This window comes from Nansenia antarctica (assembly GCF_963989245.1).
Source record: "Nansenia antarctica genome assembly, chromosome: 2".
NCBI classification, from domain to species: domain Eukaryota; kingdom Metazoa; phylum Chordata; class Actinopteri; order Argentiniformes; family Microstomatidae; genus Nansenia; species Nansenia antarctica.
The window spans coordinates 48,488,307-48,507,353 of NC_137675.1; the positions used below are offsets into that span (position 1 = coordinate 48,488,307).

At 42.7% G+C, this 19,047-nt stretch overlaps 1 pseudogene across 1 annotated transcript in view; it reads left to right on the plus strand.

The window, feature by feature from the left end:
* The window catches only part of LOC308151673 (piwi-like protein 1), a 61,316-nt pseudogene that overhangs the window by 28,608 nt on the left and 13,661 nt on the right, over positions 1-19,047 (plus strand). The window contains exons 3-17 of the transcript in view: positions 6,091-6,219; positions 6,381-6,595; positions 8,452-8,573; positions 8,697-8,777; positions 8,891-9,088; positions 9,329-9,437; positions 9,535-9,661; positions 9,762-9,865; positions 9,995-10,109; positions 10,312-10,499; positions 10,840-10,912; positions 11,017-11,217; positions 11,831-11,924; positions 12,025-12,104; positions 12,261-12,414. The product of the transcript in view is annotated as a piwi-like protein 1 (transcript). The remainder of the gene's footprint in view (positions 1-6,090; positions 6,220-6,380; positions 6,596-8,451; positions 8,574-8,696; positions 8,778-8,890; positions 9,089-9,328; positions 9,438-9,534; positions 9,662-9,761; positions 9,866-9,994; positions 10,110-10,311; positions 10,500-10,839; positions 10,913-11,016; positions 11,218-11,830; positions 11,925-12,024; positions 12,105-12,260; positions 12,415-19,047) is intronic.

The window sequence follows — 19,047 nt, forward strand, 5'->3', positions numbered from 1 at the left end:
CATGTTCTCCTCCACAGAGTCCTTCACGATGAACTTGGTGATGAAGACTTCTCTCTTCTGGCCCAGGCGGTGACAGCGATCCACACACTGGTCCTCTGCTGCAGGGTTCCACGCTGGATCCATGAGGAAAACACGGGAGGCGGCTGTCAGGTTGAGTCCCACCCCGCCAGCTTTGAGTGACAGCAGCATGATCGTGGGGCCGTCAGGAGCGGGGCTCTGGAACTCCTGGATGACCTGGGGCCGCCTCTTCTTTTTTTTTCTTCTTTTTTTTTTTTATAAAGATTCAAAAATGTTTACAATATAATTGAACAAATTTTTTCTTGTTTCCCCGCCCCCTTGTATCCCCCCCCCCCCCCACCCACCATTGTGCGGCAACGCCCAACGACAACACAACACAAATATAATAATAATAAGACAAAACACACATGCCTACATACACACACACACACACAATAATACATTCATTAGGGATGCGCTATGATATTAACAGCAATTCACATCACCGTGCATCCCTACAAGAAACACTGTCCATCAAACAATAGTACCTGAAGCTGCCCTTCTTGGCATAAAATCTATATGTGGTTGCCATATTTTTACAAAGTCCTGACTCTTATGTCTTATATTATAGTATATTTTATCTAATGGAATGTAGCTAGAGATTTCATTTAACCAATGTGATATTGTAGGAGAGTAATCGGATTTCCAATGGATTGCAATACACTTCTTTGCAGCAATCAAAGCAAGATCAATATATATTTTTTGAAATTCATTCCAAGGATCCATATTGATTGTGCCTAAAAGACACAAGCGAGATGATTTTGCAATGTGAATATTTAAACATAATGCTATCGTGTCAATTACAAAGTTCCAAAATGTTAACAACAAATTACATGACCAAAACATATGGTAAAAGTCCCCTTTCTGTTTTTTGCAGCGCCAGCACAAAAAGGACATTTCATTATTCATTTTATAAAGTTTTGCAGGTGTATAATAAGTGCTATGCAAAATTTTAAAAAGAAGGAGTTTGTGCCTCATATTGTAAGAACATTTATGAACTTTAAAACAAAAGAAAGACCAGTCCTCTTTACTTATATCCATGTCTAAATCCTTTTCCCATTTACACCTCGTAGCATCTGTACTTGTAGACAAGCATTCAAGCAGAGATAAATAAACTTGAGAAATACATTTAGAACTTTGAACCTCCTTATTGATAAGGCCTTCTATTTTGGAGGGCTTGGGTTCTTCAAGAGTGCCTTGAGTTGTCTGTATCATATGGCGGATTTGAAAAAAATCAAAATAAATGTGTGGAAGATGAATTATATTTTGACTTTAACTGAAGGAAAGAAACAAATGTACCACTGTCGTAAAGATGTGTTATTTCCCTTATCCCCTTGTCGTACCAAGACTTGAAGGTGTCATCATTAAAACAAGATGTAAAATTGGGGTTTCTCCAGATAGGAGTATAGGGCGAAAGGTGTTCCTTGTGACCCATACGTTTATGGGAGTTCTTCCATATTAGTAAACTGTTAATAATAATAGGATTATTTGTGATTTTTTTAACCTGTTGTAAACCAATATAAGGCAGGTATCTCAGTTCATATGGAAGAATGTCATAAGATTCCAGTCTTGACCATGCGCTAGATGAGCTTAGAGAACCACTGCCTAATCTGGGTAAGATGGGCAGCCAGAAAGTAAATGTTAAGGTTCGGTAGGTTTAAGCCACCATCATTATATGGAAGTTGTAAAACTTGTTGGCTAATCCTTGGTGACTTACTCTCCCAAATGAAAGAGGAGAAGATGCTCTGTAAATATATTTTGAACATTTATTTTTGAACAAATAAAACCAATTCTGATGAAGTCCATCCCACCAAGCACATCACTTGTGCTTTTTTGCCTTCTTTGCCTGTACCAGCACTTCCAGTGCTTTTTTTTCTTTTTTGAGCAGCCATGTGCCTCACTGTGGCTTGCCTGTCATCCTCCACTGCAGTCTTCCTGCTTTGTGCAGCACTGGTTGTTGGCTGGCAACTAAACTCTTCCTGCCTCCCTTTTGTCTTCAACAGGGCCTGTTGTCTGCGAGCCTTGTCTTTTGAGCCTGCAGTGTGGATGTTCCTGCATAGGACCTTGTCTACCTTTGAGAACTTGACATCCTCTCTCCTGAACATCTGTATTGCTGTCTGACCCCTGGACCTGAGGGCATACTTGGTTGTCTGGATTGGTTGTCCCTAAAGGTGTCCATGCTCATTCTGGTGCTTTTGCAGTCAATAATATCTCCCATGGCACTGAACGATGACTCCACCATTGGTCCTTGGAAAATGGAGAGCGCTGCTCGAACCACATGGTTGAGGCCTGGGTACCTTCCAGTGTCAATGACATTTGCCCACCAGTTAACCATGTTGTCCCCATCAGTGTACAGGGGAAGGGTGGAATTTGTGCTGAATTTGACAACTTCCAGTGGCACGTCAAATTGGGGTGTGGCACCAAGTGGCTCATCATCCCTGCCAGCCACTTCAGGAGGATGCCCGTCTCTGAGTGTCCCCTCACCAATGGGTCCAAGGCAGACAGTGACTGCAGGGTCCTGCTGTCCAGTGGCAGCTTTTTCTGCATATAGGCTGCTGTCGACATGTATGCAGTCTTCGCTGTTTCGAGAAACTGCAGCACACTCTGTAAAACATTAAAACGATTGCAATTAAATAATTTTACCTGGAGAAATGTATAAATGTTTGATTTGCCGTTTTTAATACATTTACTAACCTGATTACGTGGATTTCCTGCCTTCAGTTTGTCCGCCACCTGTCCGACATACAGCTCACAGAGAGGCAGCATTTTGTTGTTGAAATCCAACTCCATGCTATTCTTTGGGGTGGTATGCAGATTCTCAGCCTTGATAAAGCACCCCATGAAGGTTTTCACAACTTCAAGCTGCTTGTCATGCAGCTTGTGGACAAGGGTTTGGCTGCCCTGTGAATAATGGCATTATTATAAAATGCTACAACAATTCTATTACCATACACAGACATGCAGTTGAGGGTCTGTTTATATCACAATCTAACTGATGAGAGCATACAAGGATAGGCCTATTTAGTTTATCTATCAGAGATTGATCATTCACTAATTCATTAGTGTGAAAACACACACCTGGAACACTGTAACATACTCCTTCATGATGGGAAGGACGCCGAGGTAAATGCTCAGCTGGAGGTCTGTGTTGCGACTCTCAAACCAGAGCTTCTTCCACACCCTTTCTTTCCTGTCCTTCCCAACTTGCGTCATTCCTGGAAGAGAGAGATTAAATACAATATGTATTTTGGGCTACATACAGTATACAAGAGGATTAATCACATAAGATTGTTGGCGGCTGAGGCTCCCCTTTACAATATTAGATTAATTTAAATAATTTTGGGGGGGGTCCTGGTGGAAAAATTGTATCCTGGCCTTTGCCCGCTCACCAACACTGTGGTCCTTGTATATCTCCACTATATCACTGTGGATCTTGTATATCTCCAATTTTGCCGGCATTGTGGATGTGGTGGCAGGAATCTCCATCAACATCTAGGAGGTTCTGACAGTACTTGGACCTTATCCTGGTCTCCAGCCCGGACTTACTCCCTCGCATGACGTTGCAGGAGTCCATCATCATGCTAACCATGTTAGTAAATGGAATTGTGTGTTCCTTGAAAAAGGTCACTAGGGCCTTTTCCAGATGTTCAGCAGTGCCCTTTAGTACTTCAATGGAGCCAAGGTGCTCGACGACCACATGCTTCAGCTCCTGATTAAAGTAACCAACAAGGATTGACAGCACCTTCTTATTGGAGCTTGATGTGCTCTTATCCAGGTTGATGGAGAAAGGGCTTGACTGAATGCTCTCAAACGTCCTCTCTGAGAAGGTGTACATTGATTGCAGCTTGGCAAGAGCTTGTAGTAGATCTCAAACTTCTCCAGCGGGTCCTGGGGCGCATGCCCAAAGACGAACCAGTGCAGCTTGGCACTGATGCTCCACGCCTCTGAGTGTAGCTTGTCAAACACCACGGGCGTCTTGATGGTCAGTGACAGCTGATACATGGGCATCTTGATGGTCAGTGACAGCTGATACATGGGCATCTTGATGGTCAGTGACAGCTGATACATGGGCATCTTGATGGTCAGTGACAGCTGATACATGGGCATCTTGATGGTCAGTGACAGCTGATACATGGGCATCTTGGTGCTGCGGCCACAGTCGGGGATGAGCCGGTGCTTGGGGTGCAGCTTGCCAGGCCCCACCCGGGAGTCAAAGTCCAGCAGGGCCTTGTTGAGCTGTGCCACCTTTCGTCCTCCTGGGCGAGGGAGAACAGGTCCACCTGGTCGCCTTTGGACTCCAGCATGGCCTCCAGCTCTTCCTTGCCTTTACAGATCATAATAAATAAATAAAAAAGCGTCTGCTGAATGTCAGAAATGTAAATATAAATCTCAGATCAAATCTGAATTGGGTATCAGAGTATTCTAATGGGCATCAGGGGCCTCATTTATAAAGCTTGCAAAAAAACAAGCAAAAAACTACTTTGTAAAAACAAAACGTGTGATGCATGATAAATCTACAACCCAAATCTGATGTTTTACATGAAGACCAATTTAATAAGTAATATGTCCTGAGCATCATGTCCTCTCAGTATTTATTCTATCTATCTCTGATGGCTAAAATGTTTTTTTTCCAAATCCAAAAGTGCTATTATCAAGAGGATGTACTGTTGAAGGCAGTGGCGGGCGGTGCATTTCACACCTAGGCCTTCAGTGATGTCCTACCTGAATTATTCCACCTCTTAATACCATCATTATGACACGCGCTCTAGAAACTATACATTTAGACAGGAACGCCGTATAACCGGGCGTTGCCATTGTTATAGCGGCACCTTGTCTGGGTGTATTCAATTCATTGCATGAAAACGAAAGCGTCAGTTATTTCCCGAACTTTGCGGTCTGTCGATCTCGATAGGAGAACCGTATCGAGGTTCCATTTAAGGCTGGTTATCTTCCTCGTGTTCATACGGTCACGGGGGTGTGTCGTTTTCCATGGTAGCAGCCCGGGAAGTGGTTAAAAGATCGCATTGAAGCCCCACTTACTCACACAGCTGAGCCAGTGCACCGCACCACACCACACACTCTATCTACGAACCCCAGGGTCGCTCCGTATCTACATCTCTTGCAGAAAACATTAAATGCTTTGTACTCACCAAAACAACTGATTATTTGAACACAAAATCCATCCTCCTTTCTTTCCTCAAGACCAGGGGGGTTGTTTGTTGTTATAATATCTGCCACCAAATCTACCTCTTCTCCTCCTCCTTCAGCCATTGTGGCTGCTTGTAGAACAACAGCTTAAATCTACACAAATTAGCGAGATCAAGTTCAGTGTGTTAGCTCCGCCTCCCAATAGTTTGTATCCAATCAAAAGACGTGCAGGTGCTGATCAGGTGGTGCGCCATCCAGAAGGCCCCTTCGTCGGATTTGCTTGGATTTGCTCGCCAACTCGAGATCTGACCACGGTACGCCACAGCTCTTTTCTCGCTCACTTTAAATTACAATCTGTACTCGCGCCACTGTTGAATCTGCAGGCGGGCAGATTTCTTGGTACCCTGGCAACACATTATGGCTGAAATTGATTGGATAAAAGCTAAAGGCCAGCCCTCCAAATGTCTGGAAGCAGCGCAACCAAGAGGAAAGCTATGAAATGAAGAGAATAGACTACGGGAATAATTTAATACATATTTGTAGAAAAAATATATAAAAATTAAATGTATATTCTGATGATGTTTAGGCCAGCAGAGAAGGCCTTGCTGGCCCTGACGGCCCACCACTGTTCATATGGATAGGCTATAGACAGTTCCAGTTGTAATCAAAGTCATGGTGATTAGCATTGTTAGCAGCATGCCCTTCTAACTGAGCTACATCGAGCCTACCTGTCAAGCCTAAAGTGCACTTTTACTTTGAATTCTTCCTCTCCTATACCAGTAGTCAAGCCTAACATTTTACATTTGAAATGTGTTCAATCAATGTGTTTAATGTGAAATGAGAGTGAGTGAAACTGCATTATTTCTCTGCCCTTTGTTTCCACAGATCTTCTTAAGATATCTACACTCTTTCAGCAGGTGAAGATCGGAAAGAGGGTTGGACGCCGCGGTGATTTCCATGATGTAGGAATCAACACCAGGCAGGCCATGGAACATGTCAAGGAATCCAAGACTGGTGTGTTAGCCAGCCATTACATGGTTACAATTATAGTATAGTTTTAGAATAATTAACAACATGATACATCCATGTATGAAATCCTCATTAAACCCATTGCAGAAGAATGTCATTGTTCTGTTTTCTGTAATATAATGCTGTCATCTGTGATATGTCTTCAGGGTCCTCTGGCTCTCCTATTCAACTGAAAGCCAATTTCTTCCGCATCCTTTCCCACCCTCAGTGGGTGCTTTACCAGTACCATGTGGACTACAAGCCCCCCATAGAGTCCCGCCGCATGCGTTCTGCCCTCTTGTATCATCATAACGAGACGCTAGGCTCAGCCCGCACCTTTGATGGAGCCCTCCTCTTCCTGCCTCACAGACTTGAGAACCGGGTACAGTACACTAGAGGGTTCGGTTCTTCTGGTGGCTCCATCACTCGGATTTGTGAAAGACTAAGATCATAATTTACCAAACGGCATGTAAGAACTTGTCACAGTAGTTAACTGTTAATTGTTGGAGCAAGAGTGAAAAACATACTACAGTATGATGGATACCCATACTGATGGATCAGCTCCCACATGCTGTTTTGAGAAGCATGTTCTAATTGTAATTCATTGAGAAACCTTGACACAGCATCCATTGTATTTTGTTTTTTTGATTGATTGAAAACTTTATTAGAAGATTTGCAGAAGTAGGTACATGAAAGTACATATTACATACAAGGTCAACTAACAGGATAAAAACCCAAGAAAGCCACTGGCTTATTTCAATTGGGGTCCTTGATTCTCAATTCATCGTTACATGTAAGACAGACAAAAAACTAGTACTATCTACAAGATAATACAGACAAATAACTAGTACTATCTACAAGATAAACATACATCCAACATGGGAAGAACAATACAACAAAACATAAGGTATGTACAGCGGGTAGGACAGGTGGGGACATACACCACAGGTGGGGGCGGGGGACAAAACACAAAGTATGTACAGTGGGTAGTTCGGGCAGGGGGACAGACATATAATATGTACAATGGGTAGTTCGGGCGGGGGGACAAAACAACAAGTATGTACAGTGTGTGGTCATGGTGGGGGGGGGGGGGTACAAAAACACCAGTAGATTTAGGCGGGGGGGAGGGGGGGGGGCGACATAATAACATTGCGTTTGCTCAGAGTGTAGACCAGGTAGGGGGGTGGGACAAAACAACTAGTATGTGCAGAGGGTATTTCGGGTGTGGGGGGGGGGGGGGGGGGGTGGGAGACATAACAACAAAACAACAAGAATATATAGAGGGTAGTCCAGGTGGGGGTGTAGTCTTTTAATTTGATTTTTGATTTAGAGGGTCCAGTTACGGATTGCAGCCTCCTGTAAATGTTTTTTGAGAGTGGTTTTGAAGGTGGGCAGTGTTTTGCACTCCTTTAAGATTATAGGAAGGGCGTTCCACATTTTTACTGCATAGTTTGCAAACGAGTTTAACCCCTTGTTTGTGGTGCAACGCGGTTGAACGTGGTTCGTGGAGCTTCCTCTGGTATTGTATGTGTGGACGTTGTTCACTTTTTGGAAGTATGTTGACAGGTACTTGGGTGTCTTTGTGGTGTAGCGTATCTTGAAGACCAGGCCCAGTGCAAGCTGCTGCACTCTGTCAAGTACTCGTAGCCAATCAAGGCTCAAAAAATGAGCAGCGGTTAGATGTGTCCTAGGGTTGAGGCCTAGCAGAAGCCTAACCAGTTTATTTTGGGCTGTCTGGAGTCTTGTTTTTAGGGCCTTTGTGGTTCTATAGTACCATGATGTTACGGCATAGTCGAAGTGACATTGAATGAGAGCTCCTGATAGGGTCGTCAGTGTGTTTTTACTGACAAGTGAGGATATCCTGTACAAGAATCTAGTTCTATGGTTAACTTTTTTGATTACTTTTGCTGCCATTTTATCTCCGGAAAGATTTGCCTCTAAGATGGAGCCCAGGTATGTAATATCCTCTTTTCTTGTGATAGTAATGTTACCCACTTTTATATTGTAATTTACAGCCTTTCTGAGTTTAGATGGGGATCCGTATAGGATGGTTTCAGTTTTACCTAGGTGTATTGATAGTTTATTGTCAGCTAGCCAGATGCAGATTCTACTCAGTTCAGTGCTTAGCGCTTTTTCCACCTGCAATATGTCCCTGTCAGAGACCAGCAGAGCCGAGTCATCCGCGAACAGGAACAAATTGCAATCACATGCTGATGACATGTCATTCACATATATTAGGAGACTGTACTTCAGACTCGGACCAATCATGGAGAGGATGTCCAGATCACTATCACTCTGACCAATGAGCTGCCACCCACCTCTCCAGTGTGCCTGCAGTTCTACAACATAATCTTCAGAAGGTCAGAGCACCCAGTGAAAGGTTATGGTTGTGTTGACCTATAATAAGACACAAACTCTCACGTTTCTCTGTCGGTCTCTATTCCGTCATTGTCTGTAAAAATGTTTTTCTCTGTTTGTTCTAGGGTGCTGCGGATGCTAAACATGCAACAAATTGGACGCCATTACTACGACCCAAATGAACCACTCAATATCCCACAGCACAGGTCTGTGCCTTACCTGTCTCGGCAGTGGTTTTACCCATAAAGACAAAAGAGACAGAATAAAGATGTTGTTGTGTCCTTCATTGTGTGGCATGTTGTATGCATGTGCTCTTCAGACTGACCATCTGGCCTGGCTTCACCACCACCATCCTGCAGTATGAGTCGAGCATCATGCTGAGTATGGATGTGAGCCACAAGGTGCTGCGCAGTGAAACAGTGCTCACTTTCATGGGCAATCTCAAGCAGCAGTGTGGGGACCAGCGCTACATGGAGGCCTGCACCAAGGAGCTGGTGGGCCAAATTGTCCTCACCAAGTAAGACCCACCACTAGATGAACGCAGAGATACAACTGTTGTTTCTCTACGGTAACGCTTTACAGTAATGCAGAGTAGGTACTAAGCACTAAGCTCTACTTTGATTTGTGCATATTCATATTTATTTAAAAAGATTATAACCAAATGTTTATTCAACCTTATAATAACCACTTTTACATTTTTGCAAAGAAACATTCACATTTATAACAACCAACTGTCTATGGGAATTTTTTCTCTCAGGTACAATAACAAGACCTACAGGATTGATGATATCGCATGGGACCACACTCCTACTAACACATTCAAGAGAGGGAACTCTGACATCTCCTTCAAAGAATACTACAAAACTGTAGGTGTTGTCTCATAAACTTAAACTATCAGACCATATCACTGACCATGTGTCACAGCAACCACTGAACTCATTATGATTTAACACTTTCATTCAGCAATATAGTCTGGACATCACCGACAACCGGCAGGCCCTTCTGGTAAGCCATGTGAAGAAGATGGGCCCTTCTGGGGGGCCACCCACTGGCCCAGCCATGCTCATCCCAGAGTTCTGCTACCTTACAGGTACCACTGACTTGACACTAGAGAAACCTCACAAACACTACTTATGGACAGTATTTATTTTAGTATTATATACACTGCTACTTTTAGTTTTTTTTAATAGGCCTGACGGACAAGATGCGCAGTGACTTCAACATCATGAAGGACCTGGCCACCCACACCAGACTGAACCCAGAGCAGAGGGAGCTTTGTCAATAACATCCACAAGTACGTCACACTCTATATGGTTTGACTATGAGCAGCCTTGCACTGATGTAATGTTGACTCTACACCCCAGCTTTAAGTGGTTACAATATTGATATCACAACGTTGATTGCAAAACTGACCACCTTGCAGGAACCCTGAGGCTGAGGCTGAAATTAATACCTGGGGGCTCAACTTTGACAACAAACTCCTGAACCTCACAGGCAGAGTCCTCCCTGCTGAGAGGATTATCCAAGGATCCAGATCGGTATTGAATACATCAGAAATGATGTCCCCAGTGTGGCTTATTACAGTACTTGTTACCTGCAGTTTGAAGCTCTTGCTAAACATTTCTATTTTACTGCAACATGTACTGATCTAGCTCCAAACAATAATGTTTGCTGGTCATGTATTTGCATGTATATGTCAATGTCATAATCTGTGATTGCAACAAACTTTTTGTCTCCCAGTACGAGTACAACGCTTGGGCAGCAGACTGGTCCAAAGAAATGGGGGGGATCCCCCTGATCAGCAGCCGGCCACTGGACAACTGGATCATGTTCCTTACCCACCGCAACGCTGACGTAGCCCACGCCCTCCTGGACGGCTTAAACAAGGTGTCCCCACCCATGGGCATCCGCATGCAGAGGCCTGTTATGTGAGTTCTCCCTCTGGGTTGGAGGAGACTGTGGAAGGAGGCACAAACACACACACACACACACACACACAGTACTAAGGCACCACCTAGTGGCAGGGAGCAACATATGATACCCAAGTTAATTACAACGGTGAGTCCAGCTGTGAATGGGCACAGCTAGAATTAAGGTTCCAAGCTTGAGTACTTTAAGCTGCAGTATTGTACCACAGGTGTTTTACAAAGCCTTGAGTATTCTTTGCCAATCATACTTGGGTGTTATCTCAAAATGAACATGGTATCATCAGTGGAAGTCCCATTGGTTAGATGTCCCAGTGCTTTGACAGTTTTGGTCTGTGTACAGGGTGGAGTACGAGGACCGCCAGGAGTCTCTGCTCAGGGCTCTGCAGCACAACGTTACAGAGACCACCCAGATGGTTAGTCTCTGAGCATAACATGTCTAGCAATCGTCTTAATCTGTGTCCAGGTAACCACCTCTAGGTGTTGAATGAGGACTAAAGCATGTGTGTTACCTCCTCAGGTGGTGGTGATCCTCCCCAGCAACAGGAAGGATAAGTATGACAGTGTGAAAAAGTACCTGTGTGTGGACTGTCCCACCCCCAGCCAGTGTGTGTTGGCTCGCACCCTTTCCCGCCAACAGGTCGTCATGACGGTGGCCACCAAGATTGCCCTGCAGATGAACTGCAAGATGGGAGGAGAGCTCTGGAGTGTGGAGATCCCAGTAAGTCGCACAGTGAATTGAAATAAACCCAAAGTCACAAATGTTGTTGGGGCCCAATATATAAAAAAACGGCTGTGCACCTACAGACCAAAGCTCATGATAAGTTTAAAGTGGAATTTTATTATTTGTTGTTTTCATTATTCAATAGACACATTTTAAAAAGATGAAGATATATATATAAATGGTCAAGATATCTCGCTTTGAATGCCGTCATCAGTCCTGATGTTCCAAATTGCCCAAGATTCCCTATTCCAGATTATATTAACTCTGGGGCTTTTTTAGGAAGTAAACATAGACTTTGAGTTTTGATAGCTATGATACGTTTTGAAATTATGATAGTTTGAGATGGTATGCATTATGGATTGACCAGAAATACACATGAACATGAATTTTGGGTAAACTTCCCCTTTTTAATGTGGATAACATTTATCTGACTGACTACCTCACATGGGTGCAGGTACAATTTCTACAGCGTGTTCTATTTCTACAACCACACATTTCACACCTATGTGATCTCCATCCACAATCTTATGTTCCACCCCATGTATCTCAATAGAAGCATGTGCTAAACCAAACTTTGTAAGGTGTAACTTCACCTGCCTCTGTTTCACAGCTCCAGCAGCTGATGATCGTGGGCATTGACTGCTACCACGACATAGCTGTAGGGAAGAGGTCCATTTGGCCAGTCTCAATAAGGGCATGTCCAGGTATGTGGATGATCATGGAGAAGTATGTCCTTGGGTTATGAATGTGCTCTTTACCACCAATGTTGGTAGCCAGTACCAACTGATTCCTCTTGTTTTCCAGGTGGTTCTCCAAGTGTGTGGTTCAGAGCCGTGGTCAGGAGATCATGGATGGCTTGAAAGTGGCTCTGCAAGGCAAGTTCAGTGAAACAACAAAGCATTTCAAATAAGATACCATATCAAAATTGACCACTGACTGCCACATTGTAACAATCTCTTCCAAGTCTTCTTTTCAACATAATCCCTCAGAGAAGCATGAGAATGATCCCTAGTATCCTAAGTGCAGGCTCTCTTTCCCAGGTGCACTGAAGGCCTGGCTGAAGCACAACCAGTGCCTGCCCTCACGCATCATTATCTACAGAGACGGAGTGGGGGACGGGATGCTGCAGAGTGTGGTCAACTACGAAGTGCCACAGATCATGGACTCAATCAGCACCATGAGAAAGGACTACACGTAAGAGGACCTTAAGGACCTACACCTTAATTGAGGATTTCTAACATAATAATTGTTCATGTCTTTCTACCAACATATTTTAGTACGAGATGGCAATTAGAGCGTATTAAGGCCTACATGTCTTCAGTGTTTCCTCTAGGATGTTTCACATTAGTGGCGGAGTGGTAAAAACATTTTAATTGCACGCGCATGAAACGCGCACTGGCGCTCAAAACAAAGACGTAATTTCACCAAAAACTAAAGGGTGGCAAAATAGAATTTAAAAAAATGTGGATAAGCCATTAAAGCCGAACCAGTGATTTTTATATAGAAGGTGATCAAATACCAAGATATCCTACAGCTGCAGCAGAACATGTGGAACGCGCATACAGCACTGAACATATACATGTGACTGACAGATACGCCCAAGACACACACACACACACAGAAAGATCATCAGCTCATCGAATATGAAGTACACAGGGAACCGGGAGCGCGCATACAGCACTGAACAACATCCGTAGAATATAAACTTGCGACTGACAGTCACAATGAAAGATCATCAGCTCATCAATACAAAGTATTGCAAGCCTACATGAGAGTACACGCACAAAACCGTCTAACGTTACTCATTAACTGTTTACACAAGTAAAATCACAGTGTGACAGTCAGATGGAGCATTCGGTAAACAACCAACAGCAAGGTAATGCTATCAGCTGAGTTAAAGAAAACCAACTTTTACCTTTGATGTCACCGATATGAGCCCTGCTTACCCGTACCTCTGCCGTTCTGTTCGTGGTGATTTTAGAGGCTATAGATAACTTTTGCCCCGCGCATATTGCCCTGTAATTAGACCATGCGACCACACCTTGTGTCTCTTATTGTCCAAATGTTCCCTGAATTTTAGCTGCATGTTTTTCCAGCATCCCCTGCCAATACTGTGTCGTTTATGACATTTACCAACGTTTATGCTATGAATAGTTCGAAGCTAGCGTTAGGTGCGAGGCTGCTCGGTTAACCCATTTGCGGGAACATTATTTGTTTCACAAAATAGCCTGATTTAGTTGACCATGAACATCAGAGACTACATTACGAATGTTCATTTAACAACCTGCTGCTGAACCAGTCAAAGACCCAGGAAATCATTGTGGACTTCAGGAGGAAAAAATCTGAGGTCCAGCCCCTGCTCATCGACGGAGGGAGCGTGGAGAGAGTCTCAACCCTCCGATTCCTGGGGGTGCACATACAGGATGACCTGTCCTGGAAGAACAACACAGCAGCCATCATCAAGAAGGCACAACAGCGGCTCTTCTTCCTGAGAGTCCTCAGGAAGGACCACACCAGACAGGAGATACTGGTGGCCTTCTACCGCTGCGCAGTGGAGAGCATCCTCACCTACTGCATCTGCAACTGGTTCTCCAGCTGCACAGCCGCAGAGAGGAATGCGCTACAGAGAGTCGTGAGAACGGCCCAGAAGATCACCGGCGCCCCCCTCCCCTCTCTGGAAGAGCTGTACAACACACGCTGCCTCAGGAAGGCCTCCAAGATCTCCAGAGACCCATCCCACCCTGGGTACGAACACTTTGCTCGGCTGCCCTCGAACAGGCGGTACAGGACCATGTTCGCAAGGACAAACAGACTGAAGCTCAGCTTCTACCCCAGGGCCATCCAGGCCCTGAACACAGCAAAGACCTAGGTTCTGGGCCCTGGACAGTCTGGACGGATTGATGGCAGCTGCTGGATTGAAAAATCAGGTGTAGTGCTGAGGCACAAATGTGTACATTTCAAGCCTGCAAACTGCGACACTTTAAATGAATGTGCAATAACACTATGTGCAATATGACAACCCTAGGTAATAAGGTTGCAGAGAAATAGGAAATGTTAGAATAGGTATAGCATAGCATAGAGTACAGCAGTGTTTTATCTGTACAGTATAGTATAGTGGATAGTGTACATAGCCTTTATTTATGTAAACCAGCTCCTTTCCCTTCTTGTCTTTTTAGTTTTTTTCCCTTTTTTTTTCTTTCCTAGCACCAGGGGAGCCACCCCTCCCAAATTTCGTTGTTTGGTACCTGTACTATAGCAATGACAATAAAGACCATTCATTCATTCATTCATTCACCATAACGTTATGCTCTGTATATATATATATATATATATATATATATATATATATATATATATATATATATATATATATATATATATATATATATGGGTATAGTACACTTACACACAGGACAAAGTGGCCTGGAACCCACAGTGGAAGGATAAGGGCATCCTTCTGATCAGCATGTTCCTGTTCAAAACCATGTACTGCATTTATCATTTTTATCCAACACTTAACTGGGGTGTGCATGATTATGAATTACATGTTTACATTAATTTGATGAAGTCCTTTCTCATACATGTAGTGTTTTTTTTGGCTTAGTGTTAGGAAACCATTTAATTTACCTTGATGAAATCAAGTAAAAAAAAAAAAAGAAGGTATTTAGGACCAACACAGCTAATGTGCTGATGTCCCATGAATAAGGTGACCAGATTTCTCAGATGCAATCTGGGGACATTTCCAACTTTTTAGGAAAAATGTATACATTTTATCATGATGAAATACAGGAACGGGGACAATTGCTGTTTCATTTATTTTGACCTTATTTTGACCAATGTATACACATTCAAGCAAGAATACTCAAGTGTAACAACTGGAATGTGCCTCTCAACATTAGTGTCAGTGTACTGTAAGTGGTATTAAAAGTAATTCTTAGAACTGTTCAGGTTGACGAGCCAACCATCAACCAAGCGGGGGGTCTGGGGGTCCTCCCCCAGAAAAAAAGAGGATTTAACTGTACACACTATTGTGCTTTTTATGCCCATTTTTATCTCCACTACCCTACTCATACTTTAAGCCTAACATAATGTTTAAGCCTAACATAAGACTAATGATGTTGTAAAAATTCTGTATATTGTATTGTATTTTTATTAATAATTTAAAACAACTTTATACACCCACTGCATATATTTCATTGTATTATCATTGAGACTGTCTGCGTGCTTTCCCCACGCTTGGATGTAATTCACTGAGTGGTGAAGAATGACCTTGTTATTGCTCCATTCAATCATAATGAGCTCGTTAATGGGGAACAATCGGGGCTGAAATGCTTTCTATTGAATGTAACGATCGTCCATTAACGGGTAATATGCATACATTGACGTTATAAAGGGGTGGAGGACCCCATGGGTAGGACCCTTGCTCCTCCCCTCCATCTACCATTGGCTCAGCTACCGCTCCTCCCCTCCATCTACACCTCCACATCCAAGCGAAACGATGGATAGAAAAGGGCACAAGCCCTGAGCTGTCCAATCATGAACAAGAACTATCGTATCGTAGGGTAGGACCCTTGGCAGCAGGTTCGGTGACAATACAAGCCAAGATTTAAAAAAAAAAAAAATGAAATGCTTGAAACGGGGACTTTCCCGGGGACAGTTTGTTGCCGGGGACAGGTCATCCAAACCGGGGGTTGCCCCCTGGAAATCGGGGGCGTCTGGTCACCGTACCCATGAAGGGCATGCCAATAGAATGCTGGATACAATGTTGTCTACATAGCTGTTTATCTTATTCAAATACCGGCTCAATCATTTGACTTACTGGGAAATGGCTCATGGGATCACAGTTGTGGGGCTGGACCCACGTTGCGGTTACATGAAGGTCAGCAATGAAAACCTCCTTTCCCTGTAGAATTCAAGTGCATCTAAAATTAGTCAATGCTAGAAAATGGTACGTAAAACATATGGCTGAGTTCCAGCTATCTATTAAAATCACAACAAGGCATATAAGCCACAACTAGGGTGTTAGGTCACGTGACAGAATGTGGACGCTAGGAATAATTCTACAAAAATAACATGCTACTACAATATCAAATGCACTTTTGTGGCATTTCTATGACAATATATTGTTACATTTCAACATAAAAATATACCTGTGTGTTTTTTAAAGTGTTGTTTTATTTTGTCAATGTCCGTTTTAATAATCATAAGTTATGAGATCATGTTTACAGGGACAGACCCGTAGAACGCTCGGTTTCGTGAGATTTCACTTTTTAATGCTCGCCGCAAAACCTGGTGTGGCCAAATATCTTTCTTTCGCAAACTGCAGTAATAAAAACTGGACTGGAGTCAAGTGAGTTTTCCTTGGCAAGACTCATCCCGACCTCCACAAGTGTGTTGTGAAAGCAGACAACGAATATTGACTGAAATACAAAGTAAGAACCATTTCACTTCGATATTATGACAGGATTTCTTACAGATATGTATTCACAACATAGCTAGTTAGAAACTGCAAGTTCTAAGCTAAATTTCGATATACAGGTTGTTGGTGGTTGATCCAGATCCGTGATGCGATCCGGGTTTTCTTTTATGGTGATAGCCACCGCAGCCTGAAACAGCAGCGGGCTTTCAGTGGAGCAACGCGGCAGCAGCTGGTGTACAGATTTTTTACCTTTGCCTGCTTGTGGCTCTGTCAGTATGTGAAGCGCATTGAGTCACATCTTATGAGAAATGAGCTATATAAATAAAACTTGATTTGATACAATGTCTGGAATCTAATTTCTTTCATTTGACATTGGTTTAGTCATAATATTAAAAAATGTCTATAGTACAGCTAAGGGCTAAGCCTATTGAGTGTTAGCTGTCCTTTGATCATATATCATCTTTGATTATAACTCATTGTTTATTAAATAAATAAATCAATAAGTAGCCTACATGAAAATGGGCTTTTCATAACTCAGCATGGTCACAATACTGATTCGCCTATTATAGAAATAGTTTTCATAATATGGATTTTAAATCACACTTATCACAATCACATATTACTAAAAATCATGTTCAACACAAAGGGAGCAATGTTACTTATACTATAATAGTATACTATAATAAGTTAACACTTTATTTTAAGTGATTGGGGTATATGGAGCTGTTAAAACGGTTTTTAATCAAGATTTTCCCACAGATCTGCGTAAATTAACATGTACATTTGCATATTATTCGTTTAATTAGCATACCATTTTCATATTTATTTATTTTAAATGTCATGCATAGTAGTTTCTATCATCCCTGAAAATGTCATTACAGTGTGACCAACCTATCTTAAGCTATGAAGTAAAGTATGTAAAATATAGTGATAAAAAGGTCCATTTGGTGCCATTCCGGAAGACAGGTGTCCATTGTTAGGTGCGCGACCTTTTTGACCCTGTCTCGGTTCACAAAATGGGTTGTATCTCAGCAACCGTATGTCCTATCTTCATAAAACAAAGTGCTCTGTGCTTCTGAGAGTATGCTCTAGAACAATGTATATCAATTGTACCAGCAAAAGCAATCTTTAAAATTGGTACCTAACCCTACCACAACATTACCTTTTCATCCAGTCACTTCAACAATCAACTATCCTTAGTATAAACATTTCTTGCATTAATGATTTGAAAAAAACATACCGTCGTAAGGCGATGACGTAGTCTATGCAAATATGCAGGCGCAATATGCAAATATGCAGGCGCAGTATGATGACGCGCTCCAACCACTCCAACCAAATATGGTCCATCAAGCTTCCGGGTGATAGGCGTGATGTCCGCAGCTGGATATACTTGGAGAGTGTTTGTAAGGCTGGCGGCCATCTTAGGTGAGTCTGGTTGTGTTGTAAGGCTGGCGGCCATCTTAGGTGAGTCTGGTTGTGTTGTAAGGCTGGCGGCCATCTTAGCTGAGTCTGGGTGTGTTGTAAGGCTGGCGGCCATCTTAGGTGAGTCTGGTTGTGTTGTAAGGCTGGCGGCCATCTTAGGTGAGTCTGGTTGTGTTGTTAGGCTGGCGGCCATCTTGGGTGAATCTGCAGGGCTGCCAAGTTTCACCAAAAGTTTGGAGTGAGATTTTTTGGGTGGTGGAGCGACCCAAAACTGTTTCAATATGACTTTTATTAAACTGCGGTTCCTCCCGCGCACGCCCACATACAACATCCGGGTCTTAATAATTACGGGTCTTACATGCAACATTATGAATGAATGAATGAATGAATGGTCTTTATTGTCATTGCTATAGTACAGGTACCAAACAACGAAATTTAGGAGGGGTGGCTAGGTTTTGATTGATTGATTGAAAACTTTATTAGAAGATTTGCAGAAGTAGGTACATGAAAGTACATATTACATACAAGGTCAACTAACAGGATAAAGGTGTCCCTGTAACACAGGCTACTAACATATGTGTGGTGGCCTGGGAAAACCCTTCACATGGTGGCATTTTGACATTTTCATTTTTTTATATTTCCATAAATTAGAAGTTCTCAGCTATTCATAACTGGTTGAATGACTGAGATAGCCCTTTATTTTAAAAAGTTATGAGCATTTTAATGTATCATGTCAAAAAAAGTGAAAGGTGAGAAATGCTGCCCCCGACTGTATATCAATTGTACCAGCAAAAGCAATCTTTAAAATTGGTACCTAAGCCTACCACAACATTACCTTTTCATCCAGTCACTTCAACAATCAACTATCCTTAGTATAAACATTTCTTGCATTAATGATTTGAAAAAAACATACCGTCGTAAGGCGATGACGTAGTCTATGCAAATATGCAGGCGCAATATGCAAATATGCAGGCGCGGTATGATGA